Source organism: Anolis sagrei, chromosome Y, assembly GCF_037176765.1.
Source record: "Anolis sagrei isolate rAnoSag1 chromosome Y, rAnoSag1.mat, whole genome shotgun sequence".
Lineage (NCBI taxonomy): Eukaryota > Metazoa > Chordata > Lepidosauria > Squamata > Dactyloidae > Anolis > Anolis sagrei.
Window position 1 is genome coordinate 65,664,564 of NC_090035.1, and position 17,733 is coordinate 65,682,296.

Here is a 17,733-nt window from a genome sequence, read left to right on the forward strand (position 1 = left end):
TTGATTTCACTCCAACTGTCTAGGCATTAATATATGGAATCCTGGGATTTGCAGTTTTAAAAAGGTAAAGATTTCCCCTTGACATTAAGTCTAGTCGTGCCCAACTCTGGGGGGTGGTGCTCATCTCCATTTATAAGCCAAAGAGCCGGCGTTGTCCATAGATGCCTCCTAGGTCAAGTGGCTAGCATGACTGCATGAAGTGCCATTACCTTCCCACATAAGTAGTACATTTGCATGTTAGGTTGGCAGAAGCTGGGCCTAACAATGGGAGCTCACCCCGCTCTCCGGATTCAAATCTCCAACCTTTCAGTCAACAAATTCAGCAGCTCAGTGGTTTAACTTGCTGCTCCTCCTAGGGGCCCTTGCAGTTTAGGAGGGATATTTAGAGTTTTCAATCAAAGAAATCTAGATGCTTGTCAAACTACAAATCCCAGGATTCCATCAGATACCACAATGGCAGCTGAAGTGGAATCAGAGTGTTGTAATTGTTTAGTGTGAAAGGCCCCAGAAAAAGTGAATATGAGCATCCCATCATCTTGTCATGAGGTAGAGAGATGCATCAGACACAAGGAATCCTTTCAAAGAATGATATACGAGTGGCTAGTTCTTTGAGTAGAAAGTGAATACTCACATATTTAGGATATTGTGGAAAACCCTAAAAGAAACAGAAACTGATAAGCATATTTCAAGATTATAAGGGAGAGGCATATGCAAAAAGAACTTTTAAGTCCTCTTTGGGGGGTAAAAACATCAACAGAGTATTAAATAAATAAATAAAGCAATCCCTCTTTCAGGGATTTGTCTTCTGATTTTGCCTGAAGACATTAAAGAGCGAAGTCAGGTATTGTTGGAAGGCTATATGGCTGGAATGTTGCATCAGTTATATTAAATTTTTTCACTTTACAAGTTTGAATTTTTTCAGTGATTTGCTGCAGTTATTCTCTGCATATTCGCACATCCATATTTTGAGGGTTTTTAAAAAAACCAACGTTTGTGGCTGAAGTCCTGTGACATCTATCTTGGCAGCCTCTAAGTCTTGCAACAAAGCATCAACTCTGTACAATGGAGGCAGAAATCCCAGAACCAACAGGTCTGTATGTGAATCTCTTCTGAAGTCCCGAGATATTTTGCCCCCATTTAAAACCCGTGATTTAGTGCTGTCTGGAAGCACTCTTAGCTGGGAACCAACATGGTTTGAGAGTTTGACTCTGGCCCCTTCCACACAGCTTAATAAAATCCCACGTTTTCTGCTTTGAACTGGAATATATGGCAGTGGACTCAGATAATCTACTTCAAAGCAGATATTGTGGGATTTTCCGCCTTGATATTCTGAGTTATATAGCTGTGTGGAAGAGACCAGGATTTAAATTGTCACTCATCCAAGAAATGCACTGCTGACTTCAGACAATTAAGGTCCCTTCCACCTTGCCCCTATATCCCAGAATCTGATCCCAGATTATCTGGAAGTGGAGACTCATATAATCCAGTTTAAAGAAGATGGTCTGGTATCAGATCCTGGGATATAGTGCAATGTAGAAAGGGCCTTAGACTCTCTCAATCTTAGAGGAAAATAAAAGGAAATATCCTGTCAAAAAAAACCTTTCCAAGACACTTCCTATGGTTACTGTAAGTCAGAAACCACTTGACAGCATACAACAACCAGTCTCTTTAGCTATATCTATCATTAGAGGCATAGAGATGACGGAAGCAGACAAATCAAACTTGCTATACTCACGTGGCCATTGAAACCACCAGGGCGAGGGTAGGGAGCAAAGCCAGGATCAATCTACAGAAAGACAGAAAAAACATTGATCCTCTTAGGACCCTTTCACGCAGCCATATAACCCAGAATATCAAGGCAGAAAATCCCACTTTATCCACTTTGAACTGGGATATATGGCAGTGTGGACTCAGATAACCCAGTTCAAAGCAGATAGTGTGGGATTTTCTGTCTTGATATTCTGGGATATAGGACTGTATGGAAGCAGGTCAAGAATTATATTATGAATAAGTCTAGAGATCAGGCCATAAGAAATAGAATACCAATGTTATGCAGTATGTAAATCTAGAAGACTTGTCTCCAAAAAGGTTAATATGTGAAAGAAAATAATCCTCGTGCTGGTGGTGGGAATTGTAACTGTTGTGTTTGTGTATGTGTATGTCCTAAAATAAAATGCATATATTTTTAAAAGTGTGAATTTTGTTTGTGGAATTATAACCCCGCCTATGTTTTTCATGAACAAAACAGCTCCAATATTTTCAGAACCATGTGTGAGTTTTGTGCAAAACTGTTGAGAGTATTGGCGCTGTTCCATTATCTGGGCAGAGGCCACAAGAGAGGCACTAGACAGAGAAGGATAGTCCATTTTATGGGGGGAAAGGGAGTTGACGGAATAAAACCATTTCCCCCTGTTTTCCTGTTATTCCCCCCACCCATGTCACTGTTGTGGAAACAACCCTTGTTTATGAAAGGGAAAGTGGGGAGGGGAAATAACCTGCAAAAATGGGGGAAAAGATTTTCCTCCTTCAATTCCCTCCTCTAAAATTGACTATCCTCTGTCTAGCACCCCCTTGGCCTCCATCTGGATAATGGAACAGTACCAGAGTATTTACACACAACTCATTGTTTTGGGTTTTTTGCATAGAAAGTGTTTGTTTCTGTAGTGGCCTTTTCATGCAAATTGGTTATTTTCTGCAAAGAACATCATTTCTGTGCACAAAATACCCCCACTTTCCGGTAACGCACATATCTTTTTCTGTAAAAAATGATCATATACACCAGAAAGCTTGTGTATGTGTTCTGGCCCATTTTTATGCATGTAAAAATAGATTCGGAAAAATATTGTTTTTGCAAAATTGGTATGTTTTGCATAAACTTCACACTGTGTATTTCTGTACATAATGTTTTATTTCATGTCAGGAGTGACTTGAGAAAATGCAAGTCACTTCTGGTGTGAGAGAATTGGCCATCTGCAAGGACGTTGCTTGTGGACACCTGGATGTCTTACATCCTGTGGGAGGCTTTTCTCATGTTCCCGCATGAGAAGCTGGAGCTAACAGACAGGAGCTTACCCCGCTCCCTGGGTTTGAACCATCAACTTTCTGTTCAGCAGTCCTGCCAGCACAAGGATTTAACCCATTGCGCCACTGGGAGCTACATAATGATTTTATAAAATGCTAAGTATGGGTGAATACTGTGCAAAATTCCCATCTCTGTATTATTCCTTCTGAATGGGTTTTTCCAAGTGTTGGGAAACCATTTTTTAACAGAAAAACAAACCACAGTGAATATTTTTCCCAGGTATAATAAATAGTGGACTCTTATGTAAATATATGGAAGATGGAGGAGAATCTCTTTGTTGCTTCTGCTGGACCTCTCAGCAGCTTTTAGTACCATTGACCACGATATCTTTCCTGAGCACTTTGTTAGGTTGGGATATGGAAGATTTGGTTTTAAGATGGCAAGGTGTCATAGCTTCCTGGAGATGTATTGGGCAACTCCCATCCAACTCTTTGGCTGTTGGCCTATGAAATCCCTTGGGTGCTGGTTCTGCCCCCCATGTTATTTAAGATTGGGCATGACACCACTGGAAAAGATGGCTGGAATTGTGGGTTCATCGTCATCTGTATGTTGCCATTGCTTTTCAATTGTGTTTGTTGCAAACTGGGAAAAGACTAGGACAATCATGAAGATGACAATAACAATAAGGCTTTTGTGAATTTTAAACATGATATGTACATATTCTGTCATCTTCAAAGCACTGAGGTCAGGCAGTTCAGCTTGAATAATTCAAAATGGCAGATACAATACAATCATACTCACGATGCCAGGAGAGCCAAAGCCAGTAAATCTAGGAGGAGGAGGAGGTGGTGGAGGATAGTCGCGAGGTCTACCCTAGAGAAAAGAAGAGGGAAATCAAGTCATTGATCTTGCTTATTTGTATACATTTTTTTATTTCCTTTAAAAAGTCATGGGAAATGAAGCATGCAACTCTTCAAGTTTCTCTGATACTTTTGGTTTTTTATCCTATTACAACAACACTTGTTTGTGGACAGGATTCATGTAGTCTACGTTCCGGTTATATCCCGAATCAACTACTGCAATGTGCTCTACTTGGGGTTGCCTTTGAAGACTATTCAGAAGCTTCAAATAGTCCAATGGACAGCATCCAGGTTAATCATTGGAGTGGCGTACAGGGAGCATACAACCCCCCTGTTGCGCCAGCTCTACTGGCTGCCAGTTTGCTTACAAGCACAATTCAAAGTGCTGGCTTTAGTAAAGCCCTAAAGGGTTCTGGCCCAGCTTTCCTGTCCGAATGTATCTCCTCCTATGAAACACCTAGGAGCTTAAGATTGTCAGGGAGGCCCTGGCCTGCAGGTGCATCTGGTGGGAACGAGAGACAGAGCCTTCTCAGTGGTGGCCCCTCAGCTGTGGAACTCCCTTCCCAGTGATATTAGGGCAGCTCCCAATCTCCTGGCCTTCAAAAGGAAAGTGAAAACATGGCTCTGGGGAGTAACTACAATGCAGTAAAATATGTGCAATGATGCTTGGAACAGCCCCGGATTACGATTGTGGAGGGAGTGATTTTAATAGTGATTACAATGTTTATGTGCTTTAATGTGCATTTTAACTCTAATTTTAAAATGTAAATTAAATGTATTTAATTGTCCATTGTCTCAAGGCATCAAATAGTTGCCATATGTAAAGCTGCCTTGAGTGCCCTTCAGGGTAGGGAAAGACGGGATATATATAGAGTAAATAAATAATACAGTTGCCCCTCCACATTTGTGGTTTTGACTTTTGATTAAAACATTAGGCTTCTATAGGTCCTCCAGTGTGACTCTGTGGTCAACCTCTTCCAGGCATACTAGAAGACTAGACAGAACATCTCTTAAGAATGTCTAGGTTCTCCAGTATGACTTTGTGCTCAGCTTTCAATGGAAGTTGACCACAGATTCATCCTGGAAGAACTAGAAATTCCTAGATAAATGTTTTTATAGGTTTTATAATTCTTTGTTTTTCACTTTCAGTGGGGTTCTTTTGCCATTAACCTCAGAAAATGTAGAGGGCTGACTGTTTAGTTTCGGCCATATCCCAAAAGGTTGCTTTGGAATTCAAAGAGGCTCAAGTGGAGGGAGAAAAGTGCCAAGAGTAAGGTGCATTAAGCCAACCATGACCGTCCCGGAAGCCTTCCACTTGGAAACCGATATCTTCACTGCAGGAGAACATGTGGATCAAGAATAGGGCTCCACAGCCACCTATGGACCTACTGCCATGACACTATACTTGGAAGACTATCATCCTTGGGCTACGAGGGATCACCTAAGTAAGTAAAGTATTTTCAAGAGTGGGGATCACATTTCTCCTCCTGATCCTAATGAACTGCATTTTCCACTAGCGTTAAGAAGCATATTCATGGTGAGAAATACTTGATACTGTATGCCCAGAAAGGGGGAGTATAACTCTCACACCTGGGAAAAACCAAGCAGACAAACACACCCAACCACTTCATAGGGCGCCAATAAGTTTGCCATAAGAATGGAAAAAGCTATGTGAATGTTATATTTTGTTCCCCCAGCAATCCTTACCCGTTCATTTCCAACACCCAAAAAGTCCTTTGAAAAATAAGAAATCAAGAGCAAAAAATTAGGGTTCATTCAGTAGTCCCAAAACTACCTCTCAGGATTACTAAGCATTACTTAGTACATTACTCACATTTAAACAATTACACATAGACACTCAAGCTAGATAAAAAAAGGTTTTCCCCTGACATTAAGTCCAGTCGTGTCCAACTCTGGTGGGGTGGTGCTCATCTCCCTTTCTAAGCTGAAGAGCTGGCATTGTCCATAGACACCTCCAAGGTCATGTGGCCAGCATGACTGCATGGATGCCATTACCTTCCCGCCGGAGTGGTACCTATTGATCTACTCACATTTGCATGTTTTTGAACTTCTAGGTTGGCAGAAGCTGGGTCTAAAAGCAGGAGCTCACACCGCTATTTCAAGCTATCTACTAATATATTTCAGCAACTCAGATATCAAATATCATGAGATGCATAATTTAAACATTTTGAATACTTTGAGTTAGAATTCTTCCAAAGAATTCTGGTTTCCAAATATGTCCACATTCCCAAATTGTCTAAGGTGGATTTAACTAGCAAGGTAAAACTCTTCAACAAATCATTGCCTAGTTTTTGATTTTAAAATATTCCAGTGCTTTGGAAATATCGACATTGCAAATTTAAATCTGGTTGATAATGGTTGCGAAACAGTTAGTGAATGAATACTTGAATGAACAGTGAACTGATGCTATGCATCATTGTATCCCAGAGGAAGCAATATGTTAGTAATGTTTCTAATGTTCTAATTTAGGAGAGGAGGTTAGAAAAGTCAATTTCTTGTGCTACAATTTTTACAGTTCCCCAGGGCCCTTCCACACAGTCCTATATCCCTGGATATCAAGGCAGAAATCCCACAATATCTGCTACGAACTGGGTTGTCTAAGGCCCCTTCCACACAGCTGAATAAAATCCGACATTATCTGCTTTGAACTGGAATATATGGCATTGTAGACAGACACAGATATTCCAGTTCAAAGGAGATATTGTGGGATTCTTTACCTTGATATTCTGGATTATATGGCTGTGTGGAAGGACCCTGAGTCCACACTCAGATAATGTGGAATTTTCTGCTTTGATATTCTGGGATATAGGGCTGTGTGGAAGGACCTCCAGTAACATGATATTTTGATTATTGTCTTGAGTTTCTGGGAAATGTAGTATGAGGCCCCTTCTACACTGCCATATAAAATCCAGATTATCTGCTTTGAACTGGATTATATGGCAGTGTAGACTCATATAATCCAGTTCAAATCAGATAATATGGATTATCTTCTTTGATAATCTGGATTATATGGCAGTGTAGAAGAGGCCTGAGTTTGCCAGTCTATTACTACAACCCAGTGGCTGAAATCTTGTTTCCCCATTCGGTCAAAATTCAAGTTCAGTGTTCAACCCTGGGATCATACAACTCAACCAGAGAATAAAATGTCTTCTATATACTTACTAATAGCCACCCAAAGAAATCAGACTATAAGAAAAAAAGGCACAGGTTATCCAGACTGATACATTCTCTTCTTTACTAGTTGCTTTCAAAATGCAATGTGTTAGCAGCAAACAATCCATTGTTCCAGATCTCTTGACAACTTCTGATATCTCTAAATATATATTAGTTCAGTGCTTCTCAGGGCCCTTCCATACAACCTTATATCCCAGAATATCAGGGCAGAAAATACCACATCTGAGTGTGGATTCAGATAACCCAGTTCAAAGCAGATATTGTGGGATTTTCTACCTTGATATTCAGGGTTATATAGCTGTGTGGAAGAGCCCTCAGGCTCCTTCTACACTGCCAAATAATTCAGGTTATCAGATCAGATAATTCACATTATCTGTTTATAGTTGGATGTTTAAGGTCCTTCCACACAGCCATATAACCCAGAATATCAAGGCAAAAAAATCCCTGCTTTGAACTGGGTTATCCGAGTCCAGTTCAAAGCAGATAATGTGGGATTTTATTCAGCTGTGTGGAAGGGGCCCCAAATACATCTACACTGTAGGTTGAATACAGTTTAATACCACTTTAATTGCCATGACTCCATTCTACAGAATTTTGTGATTTGCCTTTAGGTGAGGCACCAGCATTTTTTGGCAGAGAAGGCTAAAGACGTTGTAAAACGACAACTCCTAAGCTCCTGAATACTTACCGGCATTGGAATCCACTCAAGGAAACTAGTCTATGAAGGAAACAGCACAAGTTATTCAAAGAGTCTCATCCTTCAATGAGATTTTAGAATTCGCATTGAAGGGCCATTTCTGTTCTTGCAATGGGAATGCATCCTGAATTTTCTTCCTGCTGTGTTAGGCCCATTATTTCTTATCCTGCTTGTGCTGACAAAAAAAAAAAGAGCGAATGGCTTTCCACACTGCACAGGTATAGCACTATGATTCTCCCTTAACTGTGATGGCTGAATTTGTTTTTATGAACTCTTGATAGAAAATGTTATTTATGTATAGGGACCCACCCCCCCCCCACCCCCCCACTTAGACACTGCAGAACTGTCATAAGGTGGAATTGGTTGAAAAGTGGAACCTTGGGGTTTATAAGCTTGCAAACACATTTGGCCCCTGAAAAATGTAAATAACATATGATGGTATACTGTGGCATGTAAGAATGACATCCTAAGGAAGCCTTACAGGTAAGAAGAACTGATAAATCAGCAGATCCCTTGTCAAATTATTGAAACTTGTCTGTAATTTGCAAGCACTGAAAAGATGCTTTGTGGAGTAGTATGTCGGGAGTGAGTGTTATTGATGGGATGTCTGGTGGAATTTGAATTATAGTTGATGACAAAAAGTTAATAGAGAGATAAGATAACTAGATAGAGGATGAAGGAATGAGTGAGTGTAAGAACAGGCTGAAAGAGTCCATCAGTTGGGTTTTGGGATTAATACGTATGTGATGTTTGAGGTTTTGAGTATTAAGGACAATCTGGAACAGCCGCAGACTAGGATACTGGATTGCGTGATTTTAAATAAGTGGTTTTAATGTTTTATATGTTTTAATTATTGTTTTAATATATATTTTTTATTGATGTATCTTCTTATGGCATCAAATCACTGCCTATATTTGTGAGCTGCCCTGAGTCCCCTACAGGGTGAGAAGGGCAAGGTATAAATATGGTAAATAAATAAATAAAATAAGGATGAGATATGTATTTTAAATAATATATAAAATAATTCATCTGTCTTATGTTCAACTTCAGTTAATAAACTATTTATTTGGAACAGGCATCTGCTAATTATTCAAAGGGTTAGGAACCAGAGTAATGTCAAAAACCTTTTTTTTTTTTTGTCGTGTCAGGAGCAACTTGAGAAACTGCAAGTCGCTTCTGAGAGAATTGGCCGTCTGTAAGGACGTTGCCCAGGGGACGCCTGAATGTTTTGATGTTTTAACATCCTTGTAGGAGGCTTCTCTCATGTCCCCACATGAGGAGCTGGAGCTGATAGAGGGAGCTCATCCGCGCTCTCCTCGGATTCGAACCTGCGACCTGTCGGTCTTCAGTCCTGCCGGCACAGGGAATTAACCCACTGCGCCACTTTCAATTGAAAATGTTTGAAAGGTGGATTAGCTTGCAAATTCATGACTGAACACTAGATGGCGCCAAGGTAAGCAAGAGAGAAAATACAGTGTGCTGAATAGGTTTTGGACTGGTTTGTTTAACTGGTCTATGACAACTATGACTTTCCTTATGTTTGCCTGTTATATGCTGCACTGGCCACAATGGGGATGAATTAGAAGCAACCGTAGAAAGGTTTCAAAAAGCATGTCAACTGCAGGAGCATTGAAATCAGGGAGATAATCTGTGTATCCAGTAAATCATGTGAACCGTAACATAGCTAATGTTACGGTTTACTATGTTACGGTAACTATTTACAATAGGTAAATAAAATGTATTTTACCCATGACCATCTTCTTTCATTATCATCCTAGAAAAAACAGAAACAAAACAATGTTATTAGCTCTTCTCTGTAGCTGTGTGAATCTTTCAGAAACTTCTGGGGATTGTTGCCCTGGTTATCTTGTGCATTGTATATAAAATTCAAGAAGATAGCTCTCGTAGTTTTTAAAAAAATATGATTTTTAATAAACACTTTGAAAATTCCCCCAAAATCTATGGATAAGTGAAACATTCTGAAATTTGGTGGGATAGCACTGGTAAATATGTTCTACCATTGTAACAAGTTTCACTCACATAGCTTTAAAAATGAGGGAGAAAGGAGCCCTGAAGTTTCTGTATGAGTTGGCAGTAGTGTGGCTGTGGCTGCTCTAAAATTCAGTTGTGTGGCTGCTTTAAAATTCCAGTTAGTCCGTCAGTGTGATAAGGCTCTCTTGGGCTCATTGTTTCATCTTTTTAGATTTTATATGGCAGTGTAGAAGGGGCCTGGGAAAAAGAGAAAGAAACTGAGATATTTTAGAAGCAGCAGAAAAATTATTCAACAATGGATTAATTGGGACACTTCAGGACAGTTGGGGAGTATCTTAATGCACTAAGCAGAACACTTCATCAGCCCAAGACATACATAGGGTCTAACAGAGAGATAAATTGAACACAGTCTTGTTTCCAACACAATGACGATAAGATCTAAGCAGGCAAATCCTATATCTCATACTCACCGAGTAAGGGTAGGCAGGGCGTGGATAGTTAGGAGGGGGGAATTCAGAACCATAGTGTCCAGGAGGTGGTGGAGGGCGGTGAGGGTAGGAAGGAAACCCTTCCCCATAAACAGAGGCCTTCAGTAGAAAGAGAGAAATTATTTTTTTTACTTTATTGACACAATATTTAAATATTTAAATGCCATATTTCTTAACTAAGATCTGAATGCTTGTCTCCAGAATGCTAATTCAACTCTCAAATCATTATTCCACATTGGCTCTCTGACCATGTGATTCTCAATGCTTAACATTGGGTTGTATGGGAATTAACATCACTTGTGTCTAGGTTACTAGATCCATTCTGTCCCAGGGACTGAGATTACAAAAGAAAATGAGTCCTGGGAACTGTTAAATTACATGGAGCAGGTCTGATGATGTTACAAAGAATGGCACTTGATGCTATCATTAGATATGACACATTGAGCATCAAATGTGTCATATTTGATGCTCAGTGAGTGTCATATTTGATGCTCAGTGCTCAATAAGTGTAGAGTATGCCATTGAAATCTAAAAGGCCATGTATAACAAATGAGAAAAATGTGCAGATACTTTTCAAGGCATGGTCATTCCCTCTGTAGCCTGTGGACCAGAGAAGGCCCTGAGGTCTGGAAGCCCTGCTTGAGTCAACGTGAGAACTAGTCTGTTAAAAAAGGGGATGTGGCACAAAGGAGCACAGAAAATGGTCATACTCACTGGAGGAGCAGGATATCTAGGAGGAGGTGGTGGTGGTGGATATGGAATAGGAGCATGGTGCTCTGGGTCGATGTGTCTGCCATAGCTTGAATCCCCCTAGAGAAATTAAAAGTGACATTCACCGATCCTGTTGGTTTCTACCTGTTCATGTCCATTGGAGATGCTTCCCTATAGCAGATTTGGAGAAACGATGGTTCTTTTGTGGCATTCTCCCACAACTCCCACCTGCCCCATCTACAATGGCCAATGGGAAAGGATTATGGAATTTGTAGTCTAGAAAATATAGTTTTGGTGGCCTACACTTACATTAAAGGAGGTGATGCTGCTAGAAATTAGGGGTGTGCATAATATCGTTTTGATGTACCAGATTCGGGGATTTTAGGGGATTCAGCTGCCAAATCCCTGGAAACAAGCCAGGCAGCTGAAGCTCTAACTGATATGGATCACACCAGAAATTGGATTGATCTCACCATAGCTCTTTGCACTTTAGTTGGCCCTCCTACCTGTAATCCTGTTACTGTAAATGCCTAAGGACGTTGTGACCTTTAATTGAATATGAAATGAATCTTGTACTTTCCCTGGCTCTACCCAGGAACGATTGCACATTCCCTGATCCCCCCGCACTCAGCACTTAATATTTCAGCCATGATACTGTTTTTAATTTGTGTGTTGTGATTTTGATGTTACTTGCTGTTGTTTTCTTTTATTGTGTGGGTTTTAATCTATATTTCGGCCTTCCCCCTTGTAAGCTGCCCCAAGTCCCTTTGGCGAGATGGTGGCGGGGTATAAAAATATTTTTTACTAGGTGTCCCCTGCCACGCGTTGCTATGGCTCAGTCTGGTGATCTGGAAAATAAAGTAACGAGAAAGTGTTGGTTTCTAATATATGTAATTTCTTTATGCTTGCGGATAAACAGTATTTCTTGCTGTTTCTTTGTCAGTGTTGATGCAGAGATTGTCTGGTTTGCCTACTCTGGAACATGCAAGATATAATTGTCCTTCTTTAGGGTCCTTTTCAAATCTATAATACTATATCTCTCTGTGTGTGAATCGTATATGTCTGTCTATATCTATGGCTGAATGGCTCTTTGTCTGGAGAGCTTAAGTATTTTCTATTGGTCATGGGGGTTCTATGTGGGATGTTTGCTCCAATTCTGTCATTGGTGGAGTTCAGAAGGCTCTTTGATTGTAAGTGAACTATAAATCCCAGTAACTACAACTTTCAAATGTCAAGGTCTATTTCCCTCAAACTCCGTGTTCATATTTGGGCGTATGGAATATTCGTGCCACGTTTGGTCCAGATCCATCATTGTTTGAGTCCACAGTGCTCTCTGGATGTAGGTGAACTACAACTCCCAAACTCAAGGTCAATGCCCACCAAACCCTTCTAGTGTTTTCTATTGATCATGGAAGTCCTGCGTATCACGCTTGGTTCAATTTTATCATTGGTGGAGTTCAGAATGCTCTTTGATTGTAGGTTAACTATAAATTCCAGCAACTACAACTCCCAAATGACAAAATCAAGTTTTTGAGTGATGGTCATTCCTTGGGTTGGTAGGTGTCTTGTGGCCAAATTTGATGGCAATTGGTTCAGTGGTTTTTGATTTATGTCAATTCCACAAACAAATATTACATTTTTATTAATAATAATAATAATAATATTTTCAGATAATGGGGACTAATGGGGCTAAGTGGAGGCAGTGTGTAGGCCGCCTTTCAAATCAAGCAAGCTGCAGCTCTTCCTCTTCCAGCGGGCTCCTCCATCCCTTCCTGAAGCCCCCCCCCCCATGCGCCCACTTGAGTCAAATTCGAATTTGCTTTCCCAGCAGAACTTTGTACGGCATGAGAGCCTGTCTTCCCTCCCAGGGCATGATGACAGTTGAGGCTTTTCTCTCTGTGTGTTCTCATTTTTTTTTCTCAGCCACTTCAATTCCCTAAACCCCCTATTGTGGGTTTTTAAAAATTAAAAATTTTATGGTAAAGACTTTTTTAAAAATACCAAAAATCACTGGATTGGTGAAACATTCTGAAACCTGGCAGGCTTGCAATCATAAATGTGGCCTACAAGTGAGGCACGTTTCATCCTGATAGACCTATAAATGATGGAGAAATGAGCCTCTAAATTTTCCATATTGACACCAATGGACCAAATCTTACCAGAATGATGTACAGGGAATATTCTTGTCACAATGACATAGAAGCAATAAAAGCACCACTGAAAATCAATCTGCTTGTGCACAAAGGGCCAAACTATATCATTGCAGCTTGAGGCTGTCCAGATATTTCGGACCTGAGACTACAAGCCAGACTGATCATGAAGCTGAGGATCCTTCCACACAGGCCTAAACCCCAGAATATCAAGGCAGGAAATCCCACATTATCTGAGTGTGGACTCATATAACCCAGTTCAAAGCAGATATTGTGGGATTTGCTGCCTTGATATATTGTGGAATATAGGGCTATGTGGAAGGGCCCTGAGTGGTGCTAGTTATACATTGAAAACCATGTGTAGCATGACATTGTAGGGAATGTGTTAACTGAATTGCATCATATATACCAGGGGTCCTCAAACTATGGCCCAGGGGCTGGATACGGCCCTCCAATGTCATTTACTCGGCCCTCGCTCAGGGTCAACCTAAGTCTGAAACAACTTGAAAGCGCACAACAACAACAACCCTATCTCATCAGCCAACAGCAGGCCCAACCTTCCCATTGAAATACTAATGTTTATATTTGTTAAAATTGTTCTTTATTTTAATTATTGCATTGTTTTTAAAGGGGGGGTTGCACTACAAATAAGATATGTGCAGCGTGCATGGGAATTAATTCATGGGTTTTTTTCCAATTATAATCTGGCCCTCCAACAGTTTGAGGGATTGTAACCTGGCCCTCTGCTTAAAAAGTTTGAGGACCCCTGATATAGACTGACACTGCCCATCAAGAAAACCAAAAAAGCCACAAAATGTGTTCCTTATACTCACACGGGGTGGAGGAAAATAACGCTGGAAAAAAGAAAAACAAGTTAGTCTGTGAGTTGTGATGATATAATGGTTGATCTATAATTTGCTGATAGACCTGTGCATTGTATGTTTTACCCTATTTCCCCTTCCGCTCCCTCATCCCTATTATGCTTCAGTATTTATATTTTTAATGTACTAAATGTACCAATTTTGTATGAAACTGTGATTTTTATTTCCTGTGCTGGTCTATGACCAAAATAAATGATTTGGTTGTTTGGTCTGATTACTACAGCCTCACAATAAAGGCACAATGAAACATTTTTTAAAAAAAAAGCAGTCTCTATTATCAGTTAATTAAGTTACCATACAATCTGAAGTCACATCCTATGTGTAAATGTTTGTGTATATAGCTGTGTGTGCCTTCAAGTTACCAGTCCATCTCTTGCAGTCCCATGAATTTATATGTTTTGTAGGGCAAGTAATATTCATTTTGCCATTTACTTTCTCCAAAAAAAATCTTTTAGCACCTGGCTTTCTGTAATGGTTTCCCATCCAAGTATTAACCAGTCCTGACACTACTTAACATCACACTAGAGAGAAAAAAATCCACTTAAAATCAAATTTCTGGCTCCTGCAGAATTCTGGGATATGTAGTTTAGTGAGGCTGCTAAAGAATCCTCCCTAAACTACAAAGCCCAGAATTCTGCAGGAGGCACAAACCAGATTTTAAGTGGATTTTTTCTCTAGTGTGATGAAGTGGTAATCCAAATTCGATAGGTCCTGGTGCTTAAAGGATATTAGGCTTGACACATTCAGACTAAGGCCAGAGATCCACATTGGCTTTTACTGCCATCATGTGGCAACTGACAGATACATATATAAGGACATAAATGGCCCTGAGACATTTTAGAAATATTCTTGCTATGGCAATATCTTTGCAAACCACACACTTTTCAAAACAAGATTTACCTGCACAAAGTGTGCACTGAGTAGTTTTGTATTTATAGCAGTATTTTCTGTGCACACAACAGCCTATTCTGGGCAGAAAAGGGTATTTCTCATGCAAACCCCCCTAATTTTTAATGCTAGTCAACTACATGTGAATTTTACACATCCCTAATTACAACATTTGTATGATGGAAACCGCTTATTCTGCACAGAAAATAATGCTATTGTTAGTAATGCCATTTTCTGCACAGAAGAGGTTGTTACCATACAAAAAACAAACTTGCACAACTTTAGTGCAGATTAAGTCTATCCAAACTGGATATAATAATAATAATAATAATAATAATAATAATAATAATAATAATGGGTTGCTGTGAGTTTTCTGGGCTGTATGGCAATTTTACCGAAGCATTCTCTTCTGACATTTCGCTCACATCTATGGCAGGCATTCCCAGAGGTTGTGAGGTTTGTTGGAAACTAGGCAAGTGAGATTTGTATATCTGTAGAATGTCCAGGGTGGGAGAAAGAACTCTTTTCTGTTTGAGGCAAATATGTATGTTGCAATTGGCCAGCTTGATTAGCATTGAATAGCCTTGCAGCTTCAAAGCCTGACTTTGCCAAAGGATCCCCAAGGCAGCAACCAGCCAGGCTTCGAAGCTGCAAGGCCATTCAATATTAATCAAGTTGGCCATTTGCAACATTCACACTTGCCTCAGGCAGGCAAGAGTTATTTCTCCCACCCTGGACATTCCACAGCTATATAAACTTCACTTGTCCTAGTTTCCAACAGACCTCACAACCTCTGAAGATGCCTGCTATAGATGTGGGCAAAATGTTAGGAGAGAATGCTTCTGGAACATGGCCATGCAGTCCACAGCTACCCAGTGATTCTGGTCATGAAAGCTTTTGACAACACGATAATAATAATAATAATAATAATAATAACTTTATTTGTATTTCCCCCTATCTCCCCAAGGGAATTAAAGAAGGATTCTTCTCATCAGAGTTTTCCAACAGAGACCATATATCTTGAAGATATACACACACACACATATATATACATACACACACACATACATATTTTCCAAAACTCTTTCTAGAAAGCAGCAATTCTTGGAGAAATAACTTTTTTTGCTAACCAATTCTCTCAGTGCCTTTAGCATTTCTATTAGTTTAAACTTCAGTTGAGCATTCATAAATATAATGTAAGCACCCAAAGAAATGTGAACGCAGCATATCGAAGCATTCTAGGTGTGAAAGATTTCCATGGTCTCGCTTTCTGTGATGCTAGAAAGTTGGGGACTGAAGGAAAATGACCTATTTGGAGGGTAATGCCCTCATTTTACTCACAGCCTATCCCTTTTTTGTGGTACTGATTTCGACAAGACCTCAGTGTGATCAATTAATTCCATCCCATGAGGTCTACTCCACTCTGGGATTTCTACACACCATCTCCACCACCCCAGTATCCATACGGTCTTTCTTCCAGAAGTCAATTTCAACCTTACCTGTGCATTGGTGCAGTATGCAAAGGCCATGAGAATGGCCACCACAAATGGGAGCTCCATTTTAGATGGGTCCAGACCTTCTTTCTCTGGGACAAAACAATTCAGAGTGTGAACTGGTGGCTCAGAAATGGCAATTTATTGCTCACTTTCCAGAAGTCACACTCCCCAAACGGAAAGCTTCCATTGAGTTTGTTGACAATTTCATCTTGTCAGGAAGAAAAGGTCATGAAGATTACTCTAAGACAATGATGATCTTTGTGGAAAGTCCTCTTCCTTTCCAAGACTTGTTGCAACATGGACTCAAGTCTTCTTCTAACAACAAAGATTTGGCAGGAGACTTTTTTGCAATTTTTTTATCAGTCCCACTCAGAAAAGTTTGCAGAAATTCCTCCATGTGATCTTCTTAATTTCTATGAGAAGGCCACAATTCCTCCAAGGCGATCCCTCATATCCTGAGGATGATGGTCTTCCAACTGTAGTGTCTTGGCGGTGGGTCTGTAGGTGGCTGTGGAGCCCTATTCTTGATCCACATGTTCTCCCGCAGTGATGACATCAGTTTCTAGGTGAAAGATGGTCCCGGTCAGAGTTGGCTTGATGTGCCTTCCTCTTGGCACATTTCTCCCTTTTGCCCTTCATTCATGCCTCTTCAAATTCCACAGCACTGTTGGTCACAAATGACCTTCAATTAGAGCTCTCAAGGGCCAGGGCTTCCCAGTTCTCGGTGTCTATGCCACAGTTTTTAAGGTTGGCTTTAAGCCCATCTTTAAATCTCTTTTCCTGTTCAACAACATTATGTTTCCTGTTCTTGAGTCAATGTATCAACATTGAGAGGGAGACAAACTATCTCCTGGAAAATAATATTTTTGGCATTCCCTGCTATTGAGAGAACTACATTGGTTATTTATTTATCGTGTCAGGGCAACCAGTCAATCATATTACATTTCTAACAACAAAACAAACAGACAAAATACAAAATTTGCGAGTTTGGTACTTGATTAAATGTCTTTTGACCAGTAGCTGGCCATTTGGAGTGCCTCTGGTGTTGCTGCAAGAAGGTCCTCCATTGTGCATGTGGCAGGGCTCAGGGTGCATTGCAGCAGGTGGTCAGTGGTTTGCTCTTCTCCACACTCGTATGACGTGGATCCCACTTTATGGCCCCATTTCTTGAGTTTGGCCCTGCATCTCGTGGTGCCGGAGCGCATTGGTTGAAGTTGGTGGTAACAAGAAGCTATACCTCCGGAGAATTTTTTTTTAAGTAATTTTATTGCATTTTTAGGGGAAAACAGGGAAAAAAAGAAAGAGGGAAAAAAGGGGGGGGGGGGTAAAAAGGGGTAGGAAAGTTTAACAAGT

The 17,733-nt window shown here is 40.3% G+C and overlaps 1 long non-coding RNA gene across 1 annotated transcript; it reads right to left on the reverse strand.

The window, feature by feature from the left end:
* Nucleotides 1-11,044: 11,044 nt before the first annotated feature.
* On the reverse strand, nt 11,045-16,469 carry LOC137095537 (uncharacterized). Its single transcript, XR_010908868.1, has 3 exons — nt 16,384-16,469; nt 13,949-13,969; nt 11,045-11,064 (listed from the first exon to the last, which is right to left on the reverse strand). It is a non-coding gene; the product is annotated as an uncharacterized lncRNA (long non-coding RNA).
* Nucleotides 16,470-17,733: the final 1,264 nt, after the last annotated feature.